Genomic DNA, 20,399 nt, shown 5'->3' with positions numbered 1-20,399 from the left:
TTCCGCATACAGTTTAGCAAGGGGGATCTTACTCTTCGCTTTTAACAGTGCACTTTTTTTAATGAAGTGCCCCCTGAGGTAGGCTTTAAGTGAGGCCCACAAGATGCCCTGGCTCGTGTCTCCCGTATCATTATGTCTCAGAAAATCCGAGATTATCTCAACAAGTTGAGGGATCTCACCCTCTGAGAGAAATTGATCTGGTAGCTTCCAGGAGGGCCTGCTGTCAGGGGGACGCAATATAGAGCATCTAGCACTAACAAGGTCGTGATCAGACCAAGAGCATGGTCTTATGCGTGGGGCACAGAATTGGTCCAAAGTCCAGGAGTCACACAACAAGTAGTCAATTCTAGAGTAGGAGTTATGCGGTTTAGAATGGTGGGTGTAGTCTCTCTCAGTCGGGGCAAGGCAGCGCCAAATGTCATAGAGGCCATGCTGGTACATAAGCTTGCGCAGCGCATTGGACTGAGTATTGAGATTTCGGTCAGAGGGGCATGTTTTAAGGTTTTTTTTTTATCTAAGGTAGGGTCCCAAACCAAATTAAGATCCCCACCTATCAATAGGTGGCCTCTCCTAACTTCGCCCAGTCTCCTCAAAAACTTTCTCAAGAAAGGTATCTGTTTGGTATTTGGGGTGTAGACGGAGGCTAAGGTATATAGGATTCCATTTAATGTGCAGACCAAAATCAGGTATCTGCCCTCGTGGGTCACGATCTGCATATTCTATGGTACAATAGACATCTCTATGGATCAGGATTGCTACCCCTCTCTTTTTCTCTGAGAAAGAAGCCATTTCACATATGGGGTAGTGTGTCGGGTTACGGAACGGTCTAGAGTTTTTATCCCAATGTGTCTCCTGTAGAAACGCAATATGCAATTTGTGGGAGTTCAGATAATTGGATAGGAGGCTTCGCTTAGTAGGGGAATTCAATCCCTGGGCATTAAGGGTGGCCACGGTTATGGGTGCCAAGGGCCCTATAGCCTCTATGTCTCTTGTAGGTCAAGGAAGGGGGAGGGAATGGGTACCAAGGGGAGAAGGAAGGGAGGGGGGTGAGCCTAAGCGCTCACTACAATCTGAGTGTGTTGTTTAGAAACTGTCAGGGTACCAATGATGTGTATATTACACTATCACAATGAGTGTTCTTACAGGAAGTTGTAAGAAAACACAACTATTAAGGTGGGGGGAGGCCGGCGTGTGAGGCCTGACCCCAGTCAGCCGTTCTGGCGTATGCCTCAAGTGTCCACAAGTGTCAAGTTTCTTCTAACTGTGTCGTATGCGTCTCTCTACATATCGTGTGTGGTGAACCACATGCAGTAAATACATAACTCAACAAGAGCAAAACATTACCAGATTTCAACAAAGGTAAACATATAATTCACAGTAAAATGATGCCATTGTACATGAGTAAGTAGTTGGAACACAAACCAATTGTCGTAGTTATGCTAGCTAATCTACTCTTAAAGCATGACTCTCTACTCAGTAGTCAACAAACAGGCAACAGGTGATGGTAACATAAATTCACAGTTAATCCATGCCGTTATGCACTGTACAGTAGGTAGGGTTCACACCAATATTCATGGTTGTGTTGGTTAATCTTTTCTGTAAACATATCTCTCTATGTAATAAACAGCAAACAAACAACAATCAGTGGTAACAATAATGCTTTGTCGCATTAACACTTATATATTTCTCTATGTAGAATGGAAAGCATAAAAAGGAAGAAACCGTATAATAAAAGGGTGCTGAAAGTATCCATGCTAGGTCAGAAGCACAAGGAAGGAAAGGTGATAGCCCCAGAAGGGGGTATCTGAACCATCAGTGGGGAGTAAAATAGCTCCCTGCACAGTGTCCAATATAGAGTGATGAACAAGAAAAGCCTCAAGTGCAAGGATCTGTAGAAATACAGCATGCAGGTGGGATTTTGCCCGTGTACTGTGAGGGATTTTTCTTAGCATTACCCGCTCTTTGGGGGAGGGGTCGCCACTCTGGGGTCGAGGCTGTCAACCCCCTGGTAGTATCTTTGTGGGGCTGAGTATCAGGCGGATCCGGCGGCAACAGTTCCCATCTTTGCATGAGTTCTCTAGCCTGCTGTGGGGAAGAGGCTGTGAACTGGTGGCCATCTTTGGTTATATGAAGCTTGACGGGGAACCCCCATCTGTATTTTATGGCTTTATCCCTCATCAACTTGGTATATGGTTAATAGTGACGCCGCAGCTGGAGGGTGTGCGTGGAAAGATCTTGGTATATTTGTATGTCTGAATATTGCCCTGGAGGGTTTCTGCCGCCTGCTAGTGCTTGGAGTAGTTTGTCTCTAAAGGTATAGTAATGCAGACGGGCTATGACATCTCTTGGTTTGTCCCCTTCCACAGATCTGGGTCTCAGTGCCCTATGTGCCCGGTCTATCAGCATCTCCTGGCCCTCCTCCGGGCCCAAAATTGCAATGAATAGCTCTCGGAGGTACTTCTCTAGGTCTTGAGGGGAGACAGTCTCGGGGATGCCCTTCACCCGGATATTATTGCGTCGGGTGCGGTCTTCTAAGTCGGCCAATTTGACTTCAAGGTCCGTTATCTGCTCGGCTAGGCACTGAGAGTAGCCAAGTAAATTGGAGTGGTCAATCATCAAATCTTCCTGTTTGCGCTCTATAATGTCAGTGCGCTCGCCTATGGTGGCTATGTCATGTTTCAAATCTGCGTGGCTCTTCTCGAATTTTTTAGATAGAGAGTCATGGTGGGAAGCCAAGAGTGCGGTGATAGAGTCCATAAGATTAACTTATTTTTCAGCGCGTAAGGAGCATCCCACAGACTGGATCAGGGTAGTCTCACTAGGGGTCTCAGCTGAGCTACTAGCGTCTGTGAGTTCCTCATCTGAGCCAGCCTGAGACCTTGAGAGGGGCTTGCTAAAGTGGTCCACCACTGTACGCTTGGGGGTGTTAAGGGGCTTTTGCTTTCTTTTGAATGTTTGAGGCATTTTGTGTGCCTGCATGGATTTTCAGCAAGGTTTGCAGATACAAGATAGCACTATAATGACCTGCTTTTAGTTGACTGACTGGGGTCTTGGCATCTAAAAAAAAGCTTTCATGTTATCAGAATACATTAAAACAAGACAGAATGGATAGAGACTGTACTGCTATAGGTTTTGAGTATCACACACAACTTAATGGGCAGCGTTGCTGAGCAGGCTGTCCCTAAGGCACCAGGGTCCCCTCTCGACCCAGGGAAGGGGGATACGACCCGAGGGAAGGGGAAAGGGGAAGTGGAAGTGGCCAGCCTAGACTAGCTAGGCCGGAAAGGGTGAGTCTCGAGGGGTTACACCATTAAGTTATACTTGATTAACTAATTGCAATAAGCCACCACTACCAATTTTATACATATTAGTTCACATCCCATATGCCAAGTAAATTTATTTATTAATCAATTCTTATCTGATCCATGCTCTCAGCGCTAAACTCTTTCTTTTGTACAATATTTATTTGTTATTCTGAGGGCAATCACCGAGTTTAGCAGGATCCCAGTACCCTTTAGCACTTCCCCCTTCCAATACTCATAGCTAAAGTTTAACTGAAATGCAACTACAGAAAGTTGCAAAAAAGTGTACACACAATAGTATTCATACCTTGTATTAGATAGATTATGTATGTTGCTGTGGTTTGTTTGTACGCAAGAAAAAACACATTAAAACATAAACTTTAATAATATTATTAAAAATTGGGCTCACTTAAAAACCCTAGAAGGCTAGTAGTTAGTATATATATGTACGTCTGGTGCGGTCTTCTAAGTCGGCCAATTTGACTTCAAGGTCCGTTATCTGCTCGGCTAGGCACTGAGAGTAGCCAAGTAAATTGGAGTGGTCAATCATCAAATCTTCCTGTTTGCGCTCTAAAATGTCAGTGCGCTCGCCTATGGTGGCTATGTCACGTTTCAAATCTGCGTGGCTCTTCTCAAATTTTTTAGATAGAGAGTCATGGTGGGAAGCCAAGAGTGCGGTGATAGTCCATAAGGTTGTTATTAACTTATTTTTCAGCGCGTAAGGAGCGTCCCACAGACTGGATCAGGGTAGTCTCACTAGGGGTCTCAGCTGAGCTACTAGCGTCTGTGAGTTCCTCATCTGAGCCAGATGGCTAGTAGTTAGTATATATATGTATGTCTGGATAGTACCAGACACTGATGAAGTTCTGTATGTTTTTAAAGTGTGGTTAGATGATTGTGTTCTAATTCACTTAAGTATAAGTATTATGTATGTAATTGAACACATTGTACATCTGTACTCACACACCAGACCTGTAGTCAGTTCTTATGAAAAAGAAAATTGTGATATTCTACTAATTGTGTTGCACAACTTAGGTTTAAATCTAAGGATACTTCAGGATTGTATATGCTCATTGAAGATATATACTTCTAGTAATAAGCTTGAGGTTGGTCAATTGTAATCAGCTTGTGCATTACGTGATGGGATGAGCTAATAATAAGTTATAACTGATCTTGTAATAGGTCAGTTTGAATTAGCACATAAATATGTAAGTAATTGCTGTAAAACCTTATTGAGGTTCAATCTCATTAGCTGTTGTTACCAACCATAATATTACAACGATTCTATTTCAATCCCATGAATAAAGAAGCAACTAAGTATAAAAACCCTATGTATGATTGTTATAGAGAATTATATGGTTAATTCTTGATTAGTCTTAGCTTGTGCTATAGAGCTCAATTATTTATGTATCCGCACTACCATGTTGATACAATCTTGCTAGAAGTTTGCTGTAAATACCATACGTAGTTGTCAATATCACTCTCATAATAGAGCAATAGTGTTGTGTATTATATCTATTTAGTGGCTTCCTGTTAGAGAACCATTTAAGATAGAGTGTTGTGTAATGATTTAAGTATTTTCGCTCTTAGGTTATCTAGTTATAAGCGTTAGTTCATTTGTATTATAATAAAACATTATGTCCTAGGTAGGCAACCGTGGAGCAAGACAATGTCTGTTAATTAATACAGAAAACAAACAGTTCTCATATTGTGATGCATTCACACACTCAAGCAATGTTACAAGCTTGTCATTGCAGCGTTTCTTGTAAGGAGAACGGAAACAGATTCTAATCTCTGTATTGTTGTAACACTAGGTTAAATTCAAAACCCTGTGTTCCCCTTTGTAGGGCAATTTGTTGAATGACAATTGTATTTAAATAGATATAAACATTATGTTGCGTTTGTGTACAACATAAAATAAAAAAAGTTGGTTCAATAAATAAATCAATTTTCTCCTTTATAATGTCTTAGCGAGATCGTATAAACCATTAGCATTAAGGCTCTATAGTGTAGCACTTGCTTAGTATATCAGTGTAATAGATTAGCTGTAGCAAACACAATTAAATGTGGTTAGTATCATCCAAAGAGGAGCAGTTTACTGAATCGCTGTTGCAAGAGAAATGATTCTCAAATTCAGTACTATACAACTGTTCCTCCGTAATGAGAACTGACTAGCTAATCTGAGTATATGGTGAACATCAGTTCATATATCAAATTTAATTACTTTGCTAGCACATTCTAGATTAAAACTGAGGGGTCCCAATATCCCTGACTCCTGACATGTTTCGCCGGGTATACCGACTTTTTCGAAGGCGGGGCGCCGCGGATTCCACAGTCTTTTGTATAGTCATAACCACGCCTATTGGGTTCGTCTGGCAAATCAGGTCTCGAATTGATAGTTCGCTGTGACCTGACATATTATGACAGTTCCCCATTTGTATCCTCTAGAGGTATTAAGAGGATAGATACCTGATGTGTAATGGGAAGAAAAATAAAATAATAAATTAAGTTATCTCTGTTATACCAATGTTTATTTAATTGTATAACTTCATATGTGTTCATCATTCATTGTGTAGGATCATAAATTGCGTTGATATGTATATGAATTTCTCGGGGGGTTTGTGCCGTATAGGACGTTCTTCTTATGATACATTGTCTTGTACATGATAATATTTATGTACCATGTATGAACAGTTTGTTTTAATATTAAAGTTATGTTCCACTTATGGATGACTTAATACATATATTCTATTCTTTGTTTTATGGTGATATTCTGATATATATATGTTATATATGTTGAAATGAATAAAAAATAAAATTAAATGAAATATGGACATGAAAATGAAAACTGATAATTTCTTGCAGTTACTAAATATCCTCTATCGTGGTGAAGATAATCAAATAGTGATGTGTGTAAATGGTAAATTGATTTCTTTGAAATTTACTATTTAATAGCTACCTAGTTAAAATAAATACAAAATTACATGTAAAATAAATCCTAACCTAAGTTACAAATACACCTAACACTACTCTATCATTCAATTAATTAAATAAATTACATACAATTAGCTAAAATAAAATACAATAAAATAAACTATACTATAATACAAACCCCCCCACTAAATTACAAAAAATAAAAAAGAATTACAAGCAGTTTAAACTAATTACACCTAATCTAAGCCCCCTAATAAAATAAAAAATCCCCCCAAAATAAAAAATTCCCTACCCTATTCTAAAATACAAAAGTAATCAGCTCTTTTACCAGCCCTTAAAAGGGCTTTTTGCGGGGCATTGCCCCAAAGTAATCAGCTCTTTTACCTGAAAATAAAAATACAATTACCTCCCCCCAACATTTACAACCCACCACCCACACAAACCCCTACTCTAACCCACCCAAACCCCCCTTAAATAAACCTATCGCTAACCCCCTGAAGATCATCCTACCTTGAGTCGTCTTCACCCAGCCAGCTAAGAAGAGGTCCTCCATCCAGTAGAAGTGTTCATCCAGGCAGCGTCTTCATCCATGCGGAGCGGAGCCATCTTCAACGGGAGCCGACGCGGAGCCATCCTCTTCAATCGACGGACTAACGACGAATGAAGGTTCCTTTAAGGGACGTCATCCAAGATGGCGTCCCTTCAATTCCGATCAGCCCAATAGAATGCGAGTTCAATACGATTGGCTGATTGGATCAACCAATCGGACTGAACTTCAATCTGATTGCTGATTGCACCAGCCAATCAGATTTTTCCTACCTTAATTCCGATTGGGCTGATAGAATCCTATCAGCCAATCGGAATTCGAGGGACGCCATCTTGGATGACGTCACTTAAAGGAACCTTCATTCAGTGAAGTCAGTGAAGAAGGATGTTCCGAGCAAGAGGTCTTGAAGATGGAGCCGCTCCTCGTCGGATGGATGAAGATAGAAGATGCCGCTTGGATGAAGATGTCTGCCGGTCCGGATGTCCCTCTTCTGCCTGGATAGGATGAAGACTTCTGCCGGTCTGGATGTCCTCTTCTGCCCCATCTGATAAAGACTTTGGCCCGGCTGGGTGAAGACGACTCAAGGTAGGGAGATCTTCAGGGGGGGTAGTGTTAGTTTTATTTAAGGGGGGCTTGGGTGGGTTAGAGTAGGGGTATGTGGGTGGTGGGTTTTAATGTTGGGGGGGTTGTATTTTTTTTTACAGGCAAAAGAGCTGATTACTTTGGGGCATGCCCCCAAAAAGCCCTTTTAAGGGCTGGTAAAAGAGCTGATTACTTTAGTATTTTAGAATAGGGTAGGGAATTTTTTATTTTGGGGGGATTTTTTTATTTTATTAGGGGGCTTAGATTAGATTTAATTAGTTTAAACTGCTTGTAATTCTTTTTTATTTTTTGTAATTTAGTGTTTGTGTTTGTTTTTGTATTATAGAATAGTTTATTTAATTGCAGGTAATTGTAGGTAATTTATTTAATTAATTTAATGATAGTGTAGTGTTAGGTTTAATTTTAACTTAGGTTAGGATTTATTTTACATGTAATTTTGTATTTATTTTAACTAGGTAGCTATTAAATAGTTATTAACTATTTATTAGCTTTTGTACCTAGTTAAAATAAATACAAAGTTGCCTGTAAAATAAATATAAATCCTAAAATAGCTACAATGTAATTATTAATTATATTGTAGCTATATTAGGGTTTATTTGATAGGTAAGTATTTAGTTTTAAATAGGAATAATTTAGTTAATTTTAGGAATATTATTTTGTTTAATATAAATTATATTTGTTAGGGGGGTGTTAGGGTTAGGGTTAGAGTTATGTTTAGGGGTTGATAACTTTATTATAGTAGCGGCGACGCTGCGGGCGGGAGATTAGGGGTTTATAATTGTAGGTAGGTGGCGGCGATGTTAGGGAGGGCAGATTAGGGGTTAATACAATTTATTATACTGTTTGCGAGGTGGGAGTGCGGCGGTTTAGGAGTTAATACATTTATTATAGTGGCAGCGAGGTACGGTCGGCAGATTAGGGGTTAATAAGTGTAGGTAAGGTAGCGGCAACATTGGGGGGGCAGATTAGGGGTTAATAAATATAATATAGGGGTCGGTGGTGTTAGGGGCAGCAGATTAGGGATTCATAGGGATAATGTAGGTTGCGGCGGTGTCCGGAGCGGCAGATTAGGGGTTAATAATAATATGCAGGGGTCAGCGATAGCGGGGCGGCAGATTAGGGGTTAATAATTGTAAGGTTAGGGGTGTTTAGACTCGGGCTACATGTTAGGGTGTTAGGTGCAGACTTAGAAAGTGTTTCCCCATAGGAAACAATGGGGCTGCGTTAGGAGCTGAACGCTGCTTTTTTTGCAGGTGTTAGGGTATGTTTCAGCCAGCTCAGCCCCATTGTATCCTATGGGGATATCGTGCACGAGCACGTTTTCCCAGCTTACCGCTACCGTAGGCAACGCTGGTATTGAGAATTGAAGTGGAGCTAAGTTAGGCTCAACGCACCCTTTTTTGAGCCTAACGCAGCCCCTCAGACAACTCTAAATACCAGCGTTGTCTTAAGGGTGCGCTGGGAAAAAAAGCAGCGTTAGCTACGCGGGTCTTTACCTACAAAACTCTAAATCTAGCCGAATGTTTGGGTTTCAAATCCCTTTAATTGCTAACCTCCCTTCATTCTCCACTTTGTGAGATCTATATAAATGTCACTGCTGGTGTGGCTGAATGTGACACCTCTACCTGTGTCTCCTACAGATTCATATCATTAGACGCAGTGCTTCAGAGACTAGAGGCCGGATCGTTCCAAGGGCTCAGCAAAATCACTCACATGTAAGTAATAACTGGACACTGCGTTTCCTGACAGCGAGATAGCGAATCATCTTGCAAAGATAATAAATAAATATGAATATATGTAATAGTATTCGTTTAATGTAATAGTAATTCTAATGCTTTCTTTAATTGTAATATTTGATTTGAATTTTTCTAATAATTTGATTTGAATTATGCAATATTTGAATTTGAAAAAATCAATCTATTTATTTGTAATAGTATTTCTAATGAATTACGCAATATTCAAAATAGAACAAATTGAATCTGTATATTTGTATCTAGTATGTATGAGTTTACTAAATTCCCTTCCACATGAACAATTGAACTTCTGAATAGTATTTGTTACATTGAATGTTACAGTCGAAATTTCGAATGTGGATATGCAAGCTAATTATGAACATTCGAAAAAAATGAAACTAACATTCAAAGTCTGTAAATAACATTTGATTACTGATTTTTAATGGTTATTCCTTATCAACATTCGATTGTCCAAAACTAATGTCCACATTACTTTTCGCCCTACTAAACAAATTACACTTTCAGCACATTTGTCCATACCTAGCTCCCGTCCTCTTCGCTCTACTCACAACCTCCTCCTAATGTGTTACCTCCTCACGTTACCATCTATAGGACTTCTCCAGACTGGCCCCTAATTTGTGGAACTCTCTGCGTCGCTCCACAAGGCTCTCCCCTAGTTTTAAAAGTTTAAAGCGCTCCCTAAAGACTCTACTGTTCACGGATGCATAAATCCTATCTATCTATCTATCTATCTATCTATTGGGTTCTTGTAAAACGCGGCTATTCACCCGTAAGGGTCTCAAGGTCTCAAATCCTACACTAACCTTTTATAACCCCAATTGATCTCCTCGTTTCTTATAGCCTGGAGCCCCCTTAGCATGTAACCTATGATCCCAGTTGTTTGTAGATCACCTTCATGAGAGCTGACTACAACAGTGCAACTCTTGGCAGGGACCTCTACGCATTTGTCTCCTATGACTGACACCTTTGCATATCATACCTATGTTTATAGCACTACGGAGTCTGTTGGTGCTCTACAAATAGCTTATAATAATAATAATAATGCTCGAGAAGTTGTAAAGGCAAAACTAGTAGTGTGCATTCGGATCCTGAGGGTCTCATTGTAGAAGAAGGTGGACGATCAGGGGTTTGACTTTTTCCAGAGCGGCATTTATTCTTGTGAAAGTTCAAGACACCAAGATCTGGATTTGCACAGATATTTCATTACCGTATGAGATTGTAATATAAAATATGTAATTATGTGTAGATAAAAATATTTGTAGTATACTTTCATTCTTTATTTTGCCCCCTTTTCCTGTAATTTAATTCTGAAAACTGTTGTTGTGTTTTTAAATTCTACTGAGTTTCTTTATAAAGTAATAACATTTAAACTATGGGATAAAATAATGATTCAATTCCCAAACCTATCCTCTAGACCCTCCCCACTCACATTCCTAGTAACAAACGGTGAACTAAACCTAGGCCACCAAATAGAATCTCATCAATATACCACACATTTAACCGACTTCCCAATATTCTTGATTATAAATAATGAACACATAAAGACACAAGAAGACTTGACTCAACAAAGATTCACTTGTTTTACTAACTGGTTCACATACAGACGAGTATGCAACTTTATAATGGCACACCCACAAGCCAGAAATATGACTAGACCCCTAACTTAATATGAACAACTATGTGTCAGGGAACCTCCGATCAGTCACACCCTATCACATATATATAGAATACTAATTACCTCATTTACAGGATACTCCCTACCATATTTAGACAACTGGGAAAAAGATATAAGAATCATCATCCCACAGCAAATATGTTCAAAGATCATCCATTCAACACTTAAACCTCAATATCCTCCGCTGCCTTAGAAATTAATTTAAAGATCCTACATAGATGGTTCTACACACCCCAAAAACTACACCGCCTGTATGTTGCGTTGTGGCCATGTGAATAGTGGCATGACTCACATGTGGTGATGGTGTACATCCATTCAAAACCTATAGAGAGCCATAGTATATGAAATAGAAGATATACTGGAACTTCAATTCCCCCTAGATCCCTTGTTTTGGCTATTGAATAACCCCCCTAAAATAAAACACAAACCATCTCTTAAACTGTTTTTCATAATGTCTAACAGTGTGAAGAACCACCTACAATAGATATGTGGATCAGAAAAGTTTTAGAATAGATTCACTTAGAAGAAATATTTTATTTAAAACAAGATAAAATGGATACATATTCAGATATATTGACAACATGGGAATCTTATCTCAAAAACAGATAAATGAACACATACCTTTAATCATTTGAGGTAAATATTCACATACCTTTAAAACTAACAATATCAGAGAAAACCAAGCTTAATATAAAGAGGTACACATTCAAGTCCGAAATTAGTTTATTTATGTTTACAATTTACTTTACCTGAAAACGAATTAGGCTTACAGCCTATTTAATATTGTATTACTTCAGGAGCTGCAATAATTGTAAAACTTTATCTTTTACAAAATAAAGCTAATCCAACACACACACAAAAAAAGTAATGGACGCCGCCATGTCTAAACTTAAGTTTTCAGCTTATCTCACTGTCCTTCTGCAGAATAATAAGAGCAGAGTTTGTATTTACTGTTTAATATCCCTTTAAATTTAATCTAAATCAATGAACTGAAATAAAAGGGACAATCTACTCCAGAATTGTTATTGTTTATATTACCCATTCCCCAGTTATGCATAACCAACACTGTTATATTAAAATAATTTTTACCCCTGTGATTACCTTGTATATAAGCCTCTACAAACTGCCCCTTATCTCAGTTCTTCTGACAGACTTGTATTTTAGCCAATCAGTGCTGGATCCTAGGTAACTCCATGGGCGTGTGCACCATGTTATTTATATGGCAATATTGAACTTCTGGGAGTTAGCTGGTAAATAGTGGCTGCACCAGATGTGTTTAGCTAGTTCTCCTAAGTGTACTTAGGTTTACTCTTCTACAAACGATACCAAGAGAACAACGCTAATTTGATTGTTCTTTTAAATTACTATTGTTTAATTGTCTTGTTAATTATGGTCTTTGTTTAGCCTTAAAAAAGATAAATGTACCAATGATTGGTATGTGGAGATATAGGGGTCTATTTAACAAGGGCTGAATGGCTCGCCGGAAACAGGAGTTAAGAAGCAGCGGTCTTAGGACCGCTGCTCCTTAACTCATATGCTGCCTCTGAGGCGGTGTATAGCAATCCGCTCGATCTTGTACGATCGGGCTGATTGACACCCCTGCTAGCGGCCGCGAATCTGCAGGGGGCGGCATTGCCAGCAGTTCACAAGAACTGCTGGTGCAATGATAAATGCCAAAAGCATATGCTGTCGGCATTTATCGATGTGCGGCGGACATGGTTCGCTATAGCGGATCATGTCCATCCGCACAATGATAAATGGACCCCATATAGCTCACAAGCAAATTCATTTACATAATAACAAGTAGAAAATATGTGTAACCAGTTCTAGAAATATAACAAAGGGACATTCCATCCAAAACTGGAATCTACATTGATGCATTTCAGTTTTGAATAGAAACATTTTTGTAATATACATGTATTAGCAAAAATGCTTCTAACAAAAGCTATAGCTGTTTTAATGTGTATTTAAGTATGCACTGTACACCAGCATTTTAAACACAACCCTTGTTTAGAGAACCTAAGGTGCTTGTATAATCTGGTTAATTACTCAATTTGTTAATTGCTGACATGATACAAGCCCCACTGAGCAGCTGCATTATTTAAAATGCTGGAACACTGAGAATATCTAGCTATGCTTCACATGCACGTGTAGAGAAAAATGTTAACCCCAAAACAGTGATAACATTTTGCCAATACATGTACTGTATATTGCAAATATGTTTTTATGTGCATTTTAATTCTGACCGGAATATAAGAAATGACAGATTCACTTTATTTAGATCATGTTGCTGTGGATATTTCCTGATGTATGCTTTTGGTCAGCCTACAGTGAATTACTAGACGGCAGGATTAAAAGATCAGACATCAAGTAATGTTTGGGATAATAAAATTAGATATTAAGTACGTATATTTCATTGCCACAAGTCATAGGATAGGAACAAGATTACAGAGCATACGTTTATATTTACATGAATTACATTTTATGTAATGTATTCAGTATAACAAATTATCTTTACCAAAAATATGTGCCTCTCAATAGGGAGGGTTAACTCTCTGAGCATTGAGAAATCCAGCAAAAATTTAAAAACCGTGTCCAAGTAGAACTTTATGTCCGCACTTCTCTCGGTGAGCTATAATTGTATTTATTTTTTTAAAATATTTTTTATTTACTTAGTTTTGTGTGTGTTTTTTTTCCGCTATGAAACCATCAGTTTGTTATGTAACATTAAAAATTAATATTTTGAGAGCTCTGGGCTAGTAAAACAATATGTTTAATTGATTTAATTTTATTATATCATTTCTATTTTGAGACTGTTTTTTACTTAAATTTATTGTTGTTTTTATATAAATTCTTTCCATGCATTACAAAGACACAGAAAGTATTTTGGGCTCAATTTCTTTAAACTTGTCTATTTCTAGATTTGAAAACACAGAGCGAGGTCTATATCCTGGCATGCATATCCTTTTATATTGTTCATCATTAATGTGTATTAACTTGAATAGAATGTTCACGGGTGGAGCTTCAGTTCGATTTCATTTTTATACAATTGTGGTTTCTTTTGGTTTGTTTCCCAGTTCATTTTCTTGGTAACATTTCCCTTTTTCTCCAACTCTTCTTGCAAGTTTGGAACTACAGGAGCACGGTCTGATTCCCCTTTTTCTATTTCCCTAGCAAGTTTAGCTTGTCTACCCTTTACTTTAAGGATATTTTGTTCATAAATGTGATTGCTGTGGATTACAGGGAATTTGGGGTCTAAAATAAGTCTCAACTTATAAGAATAAGGGACCTGCGTCACTTCCGGTGACGTAACATCAGCTGTTGGGAGGTGTGTGGTGCTCACTGCGCATGCGCAAGTGGTCCAACCTCTCAAAATCAGCTGTTTCAGTAGCAGCAAAGGGTCAAGGAATTATATGGAGATTAGCCTTTATTGCGCATGCGCTCGCGACACTCCGCCCTATACTTTAAGTGTTGATCATTTGGGATTCACATATTTGTTAGTATTATTTCAAATTGTATGGTTTTTTTCACCCCCATTGTACGTCACCGTGCACATGCGCACTGAAGGCAACTTGCCTGTATAAATCGTGGACCCTCTGATGCTGTGCGCATGCGCGGAGTGTGTCGGGAGCGCATGCGCAATAAAGGATAATCTCCATATAACTCCTCGACCCTTTGCTGCAACTGAAACAGCTGTATGTTTTTTTTTACCCCCATTGTACCGCGCGCATGCGCACTGAAGGCAACTGTCAGGGTTTTTCCCTGTTGTGTTTGCCATGTGCTGCTGGCAGCCATTTTACTCACCTCTCTTCCTGACTATGGTGCATTGTGGGGGATGCTGCTCAATTCCTGCACTTCCTTTTATGGCCAGACTGGTGTGCATCATTCATGTTAGACAGGATGCAGTCTCAGAATTGTGATGTCATCACTTATTATTTAAAGGGCCTCTGTTCAGTATGCTTTGCCTTTGCGCTGTCTCAGACCTGTTTGTGAGAGTTCCTGTGTATTACCTGGCTGCCTGACGTCCTTCCTGGTTCCTGATCCCTGGCTTCTTCCTGACTCTGCTGTTTTCCTTGTTCCTGATTCCGGCTCGTCTGACTATTCGCTTTGGCTCCTGACTCGGCTCGTCTGACTACCAGCTCTGGTTTTGACTCCTGGTTTGTTATTTGACTTGTGGACTTTTTATTATTTTTTGCTATTAATAAAGGTGTGATTATTTTTGCAATTCTTGTCTCAATCTGATTCCTGGCACCCTGATATTACGCAAAGGCCATGAATCCTGATGGTGCTAATAATCCACTTTTACCTGCCATCATTTCCAGGATGGATGAACAGGATCACCGCTTGGATCAATTTGCACTAGCCCTGCAAACCCTGCTGACTCGCACTGCACATTTGGACCAAAGTGTCCCGCAAGTTATGGCTGCTCCTGTTTCCGCTGCTGCACCTATGCCTACCAGGAGCATGTCCGGTTCTGCACCTCTACCTCAGCGATATGGAGGCGATCCTATTCAGTGCAGAGGGTTTTTGAACCAGGTGGGCATTTACTTTGAGATGTTACCTCAGGTGTTTCCCTCTGACAGTGCTAAGGTGGGATTTCTCATCTTGCTACTCTCTGACACAGCTCTTGCCTGGGCTAATCCCTTGTGGGAGACTAATAAACCTGTGATTTCAAATTACCCTGAATTTGTGGCCTCCTTTCGAAGGGTATTTGATGTTCCGTCTCGCTCCTCCTCTGCTGCTAAACGACTCATGTCCATTCAGCAAGGTACAAGATCTGTTGCTCAGTATGCTATTGAGTTCCGTACGCTTGCCGCAGAGGTAGGTTGGAACAATGAAGCCCTTGTTGCCTCCTTCTTTCATGGGCTCTCTGGTGCGATTAAAGACGAAGTTGCTGACAGAGATTTACCAGAGGATCTCGAGGCATTGGTGTCTTTTTTGATCCTAATTGACATCAGACTCAGAGAGAGGCCCTCTTTCAAGGAACGCTTGCGGAAGCCTCCTGTTCCGTTGTCTCCTACGTGTTCGTTCCCACCCATGACTCCCTCTCCTCCCTTGCCTCCTGGTCCCGAGGCACCAGGTACTGCTGAGCTGATGCAGCTGGGATTCACGCGTATCTCCACGGCGGAGAGGGCCTTTAGGAGGAGGGGGCTCTGCCTCTATTGTGGGTTACAGGGCCACCTTTTGAAGTCTTGTCCTACATGGCAATACTAGTCTTGAGAAAGGCCCAAGCAGTGGGCCGAAACGCCTTGACATTTATATGGTGAGCTATATTTCTTGATCTATTTATATATTTTTTTTTTTTTTTTTTTTAATATATTTTTTATTGAGGTTATAAGAAACGTTACAGAAAATGTTCATTCATTGACATTAATGGTTTAACATTGGAACATACATAGTATACTCATAAACATAGTGGAGAACTAAAAATATGACAGGTCTGGACATATATTCTGTGCTTCTCCATAAGAACAACAAGACAATAGCCAAGTAGCATGGACCTGTATCCAGTATTCTTATTGTACAAATTGTGAGTAAAGAAATTTGTAGGAGATATCAAGTCAACCAGAGTAATATTGTAAGATGTGGATAACTGGTAAAACCACAAATAGAGATGAAAACCTCGTTTTTATATTGTATTAATAATAAACCTGAACTCCACATTGCAACTTGAGCGATAATTTTTAATAGTAAAGGAAAATTGGGGCAAGTGGTGATTAGCTGTTGATTGGTCACTTTTGGACCAAGTTGGCGGGGAGGGGGAAAAGGAGTGCAGCGGGCAAGAGCCGCTCTAAGTGGAGTGGGGGAGGGGAGTGGGGGGTGGAGCCTTAGATTATATTAAGAGCATGAAGTGCAAGGAGTGGATATAGAATGTACTACAGAGCTAAAGGGTTGGACTACAAGGCCTAATCTAATGGTTATGTAGTTAATAGGGGGTAGCAGAGAATGCTCACGGTATGTTTATTTATAAATGTAGTTGAGGGGCTAATTGGAAGGCCCTATCCAGGTAGATAGGAGGATTTTGACCACGTATCTATAGGTATAGAGGGTGAAGAACTGGAGACGTCCCATGAGGGAATGCTCTATTTCATTGGATATCATGATTCCTCTAGGGGGGTTCTATAAGACATGTAAGTTGGTTGTTAGAGGTTATTATCTAGGACCATTATCCCATGAGGGACCATAGCCAAGTAGAGAGCGACTGTATTCTGGACCAGGAGGCGATACAGATAAAACTGACATCTATAAGAGGAATGAGGGTGGTTCTTATGAAAGTTATGTGGAAGGGGGGGATGTTTATGTCTAGCGCTTTGCAGTCAAAGCCCACACGCCTTTATAAGTAAGGGATAAAAACTTATATGCTGGACCGTGCTTTCCCAGTAGACACGGCCCAGCAGCATCCATAAATACATGTATGGAGAAACTGCAGTAGATAGACAGCATGTCTCTAACACCAAGAGCGCTGCTTGGTAAGGTCAATGTGGTACATTTTTCACCTAGTTCCAACCAGCTCAATCTAAAAAAAAAAAAAAAAAAAAAAAAAAAAAAGAAAGGCTTGCAAAATACTTAGTTTCTCATCATGTTATCTATATATTATTTATAGTAATCCTCATGAAATAGCTTTCAGAACCTTAATAACTGAAATATCTAAACCAGCATATAAAGCATGATTGCTATCTGGATGGGTTCTACCTATAATGCAAGCAAAGGCACGTTACCTGATTTACAATATGTTGTGTCAGCTGTACTAACAGTTTGGAGCGTAAAAGAGCAAAGTGAGAAGTACTCTGAGGAGCGAAGCTAAGTGCCTGGTATGCTTTAGTAATCTAGGACAATGCCCAAGAGTATCTTAGTGCAAAACTGAGTAAGGGGCCATGAGAGTAAAAACAGTCAAACAAAACACAGTGGAACATGCTGGAACAAAAACTGAGCCTTGTATAGAGGTGCTCTTAACATCAAACAGCCCAAGGAGTGAAGGGAAATGATGTGTCTTATATTCCACTGCTTAACATTGTATTACCCCTTGCAAGATTGGAGCGGCAATATTTTAGTATGCAGATAACGTTACATAGTAAGTCCCTAGTAAGAAGTAAATTGAATTAAAGGGATTTTGTGATTAAAGTGAGAAAACACATGTAGTTTGTCCGGATTTAAAATCCAGTATTATAGTCATATTCAGCATTCAATAATGTAACCTTATATATCTTTTAGGCAGCTTCAGAAACAAATATGATTTATGGGTGAAGGGAGGCTGAGAGATTGACAGGTAATAAACAACATTTGTGTAGAGTAAAAAGACCCCATAACACACATAAAAATAGACAGGCAATAGAGGAAAATATGTAGTCTAAAGAGGCACCGAGTTAAAAGGAGGATCTGAATATTAATACTAATATATCTATACTATCCCCCTGCAGAGATTTCTGATAAAGGTTAAAACACATATAACTCCCGCAGTCACGTGAATGTTGTAGCCAATCACCGTTTCTTTGGGCTCACACACCTTCCTTGCAGACGTCCGATTCAAAAAATAGGATCACAGTGTAGACAAACCAGGTGTCCCATACACTGCGGTTTCAAGATATTGATTGGTAACAGTGCTAGAGTGAAAGTAAAACCCACTCCAAACGAGGTACACTAAAAACAATTTATTTAAAATGTTTTAAAATCAGCAACGCGTTTCTCGACCATGCAAGGTCGTTTCATCAGGCTTAAATACACAGTATGGTATTCCCGCTGCTTATGTACCTCTTCTAACCAATCACAACATCTAAAACCTCACACACCTTTAAGGAGGGCGGATATGTTATTCTCAGTGAGCACGTTTATTTCAGACCACATTGGAAATCATGCTATTATTCTTAACTTTGCATTATATCATAGCAATGCTAATATAAGTCCTCTACATATTTGAATTTTATTTAGATCTTATGTTATTTCATTTCATTATAGACAGACATGTATCTACCAGATACCCAAAAAGAATTCATTTTATCATTAATTTCGTTTATTTTACACCATAATTATTTTATTTTTCAAGATGAATACTATCTTCAGGTTAGAGGAACGGCCATGGGTACCAGGTTCACCCCTAGTTATGCCAATTTATACATGGGATCTTTCGAACAACAGTACATATATGACCCAAACTTTGGGGCGAACCTGGTATACTATGGCCGTTTTATAGATGATTTGATTATCGTCTGGAAAGGCGACAAATTATCAGCAGAAAACTTCGTAAAGCATCTAAATAATAACAATAGAGGCTTAAAATTCACTAGTACAATAGATGATAGTGGTGTGGTTTTCTTGGACCTATCAATACGTTTCGATAACAACAAAATTATTACCAGCACACACTTTAAGCAAGTTGACTGTAATAGTTACTTAGACTATAGGAGCAATCACCATCACCCATGGAAGATAAATGTACCCTACGGGCAGTTCAAACGAATCCGTAGAAATTGCAGTAACATAACGGATTATGAGTCCCAGAGCCAAATCCTCAAAAAAAGATTTAGAGAAAAAAGGTATCCAGAATATATCATTAATAGTGGATATGAAAGAGCTAAAAATGATGACAGAAATTTATATTTCTCAAAAAATTCTAATAGATCTCAAGAGAGCCGAGAAAATCAAGTCATGTTTATTACAGAATATAATTGCAATCATGATATGATAAAAAGAAGTATAGATAAACATTGGAAAATTCTCAAGAAGGATCCTATATTGGGTCAGTTACTTGACACAAAACCAACAGTAGTCTTTAAAAAGGCACCAAACCTAAAAAGGATTTTAGCACCCAGCAAAATTGTTAAAAATAAGATCAAAATCATGCAAAATAAAAATAATGGAGAAAGACCGAATCAATTTGGAAATAAAAATATCAGTGAACGACTAAGAAAAGGGAGTTTTAAATGCAATAATAAGAAATGTAAGATGTGCGATCATATTACTAATAATGTAAACACATTTCAATCAAATGTCACCTCGAAAACATATAGAATGAATAGTCGAATGACATGTGCATCTAACTATATAATATACATGTTAACTTGTATTTGTGGACATCAATATATAGGTCGCACTTGCAGACGCCTAAGTGTAAGATGGTCCGAACACTTTCGTAATGTTAAAAAGAATTATAAATTACATAGTGTATCCAGACACTGTAATGCAAAACATGGCGGAAATCCATGCTGTTTAAAAATAACTCCAATAGAACATATCCCTAAATCTGATCTTTACAACCGTTTTTTCAGATTAAGACAAAGAGAGACCTTTTGGATATATAGGTTACAAACCTTACATCCATTAGGCCTTAACTTGAATATTGACCTTGCAGCCTTTAATTAATCAACAAAATTAAATAATCAAACCATTGAATAAACAAAGTAAATACATTATTACGTATAGAGAACAATAACCAATACAAAGACATAAATAGGAGTGTATTATGAGATAAAGACAATAAGTCTTTTTGGTCAATTAAACCATAGCCAGCTCTATTATGATACCAGTTAAGAACAATTACCCTATATCAATTGATGGTCAAATACATAAGCATTAATATGCAAATTATG

The sequence above is a fragment of the Bombina bombina genome, chromosome 1 (genome assembly GCF_027579735.1).
Source record: "Bombina bombina isolate aBomBom1 chromosome 1, aBomBom1.pri, whole genome shotgun sequence".
NCBI lineage: Eukaryota > Metazoa > Chordata > Amphibia > Anura > Bombinatoridae > Bombina > Bombina bombina.
The sequence above is the reverse complement of the archived record's forward strand: the minus strand, read 5'-3'. Positions refer to the sequence as shown.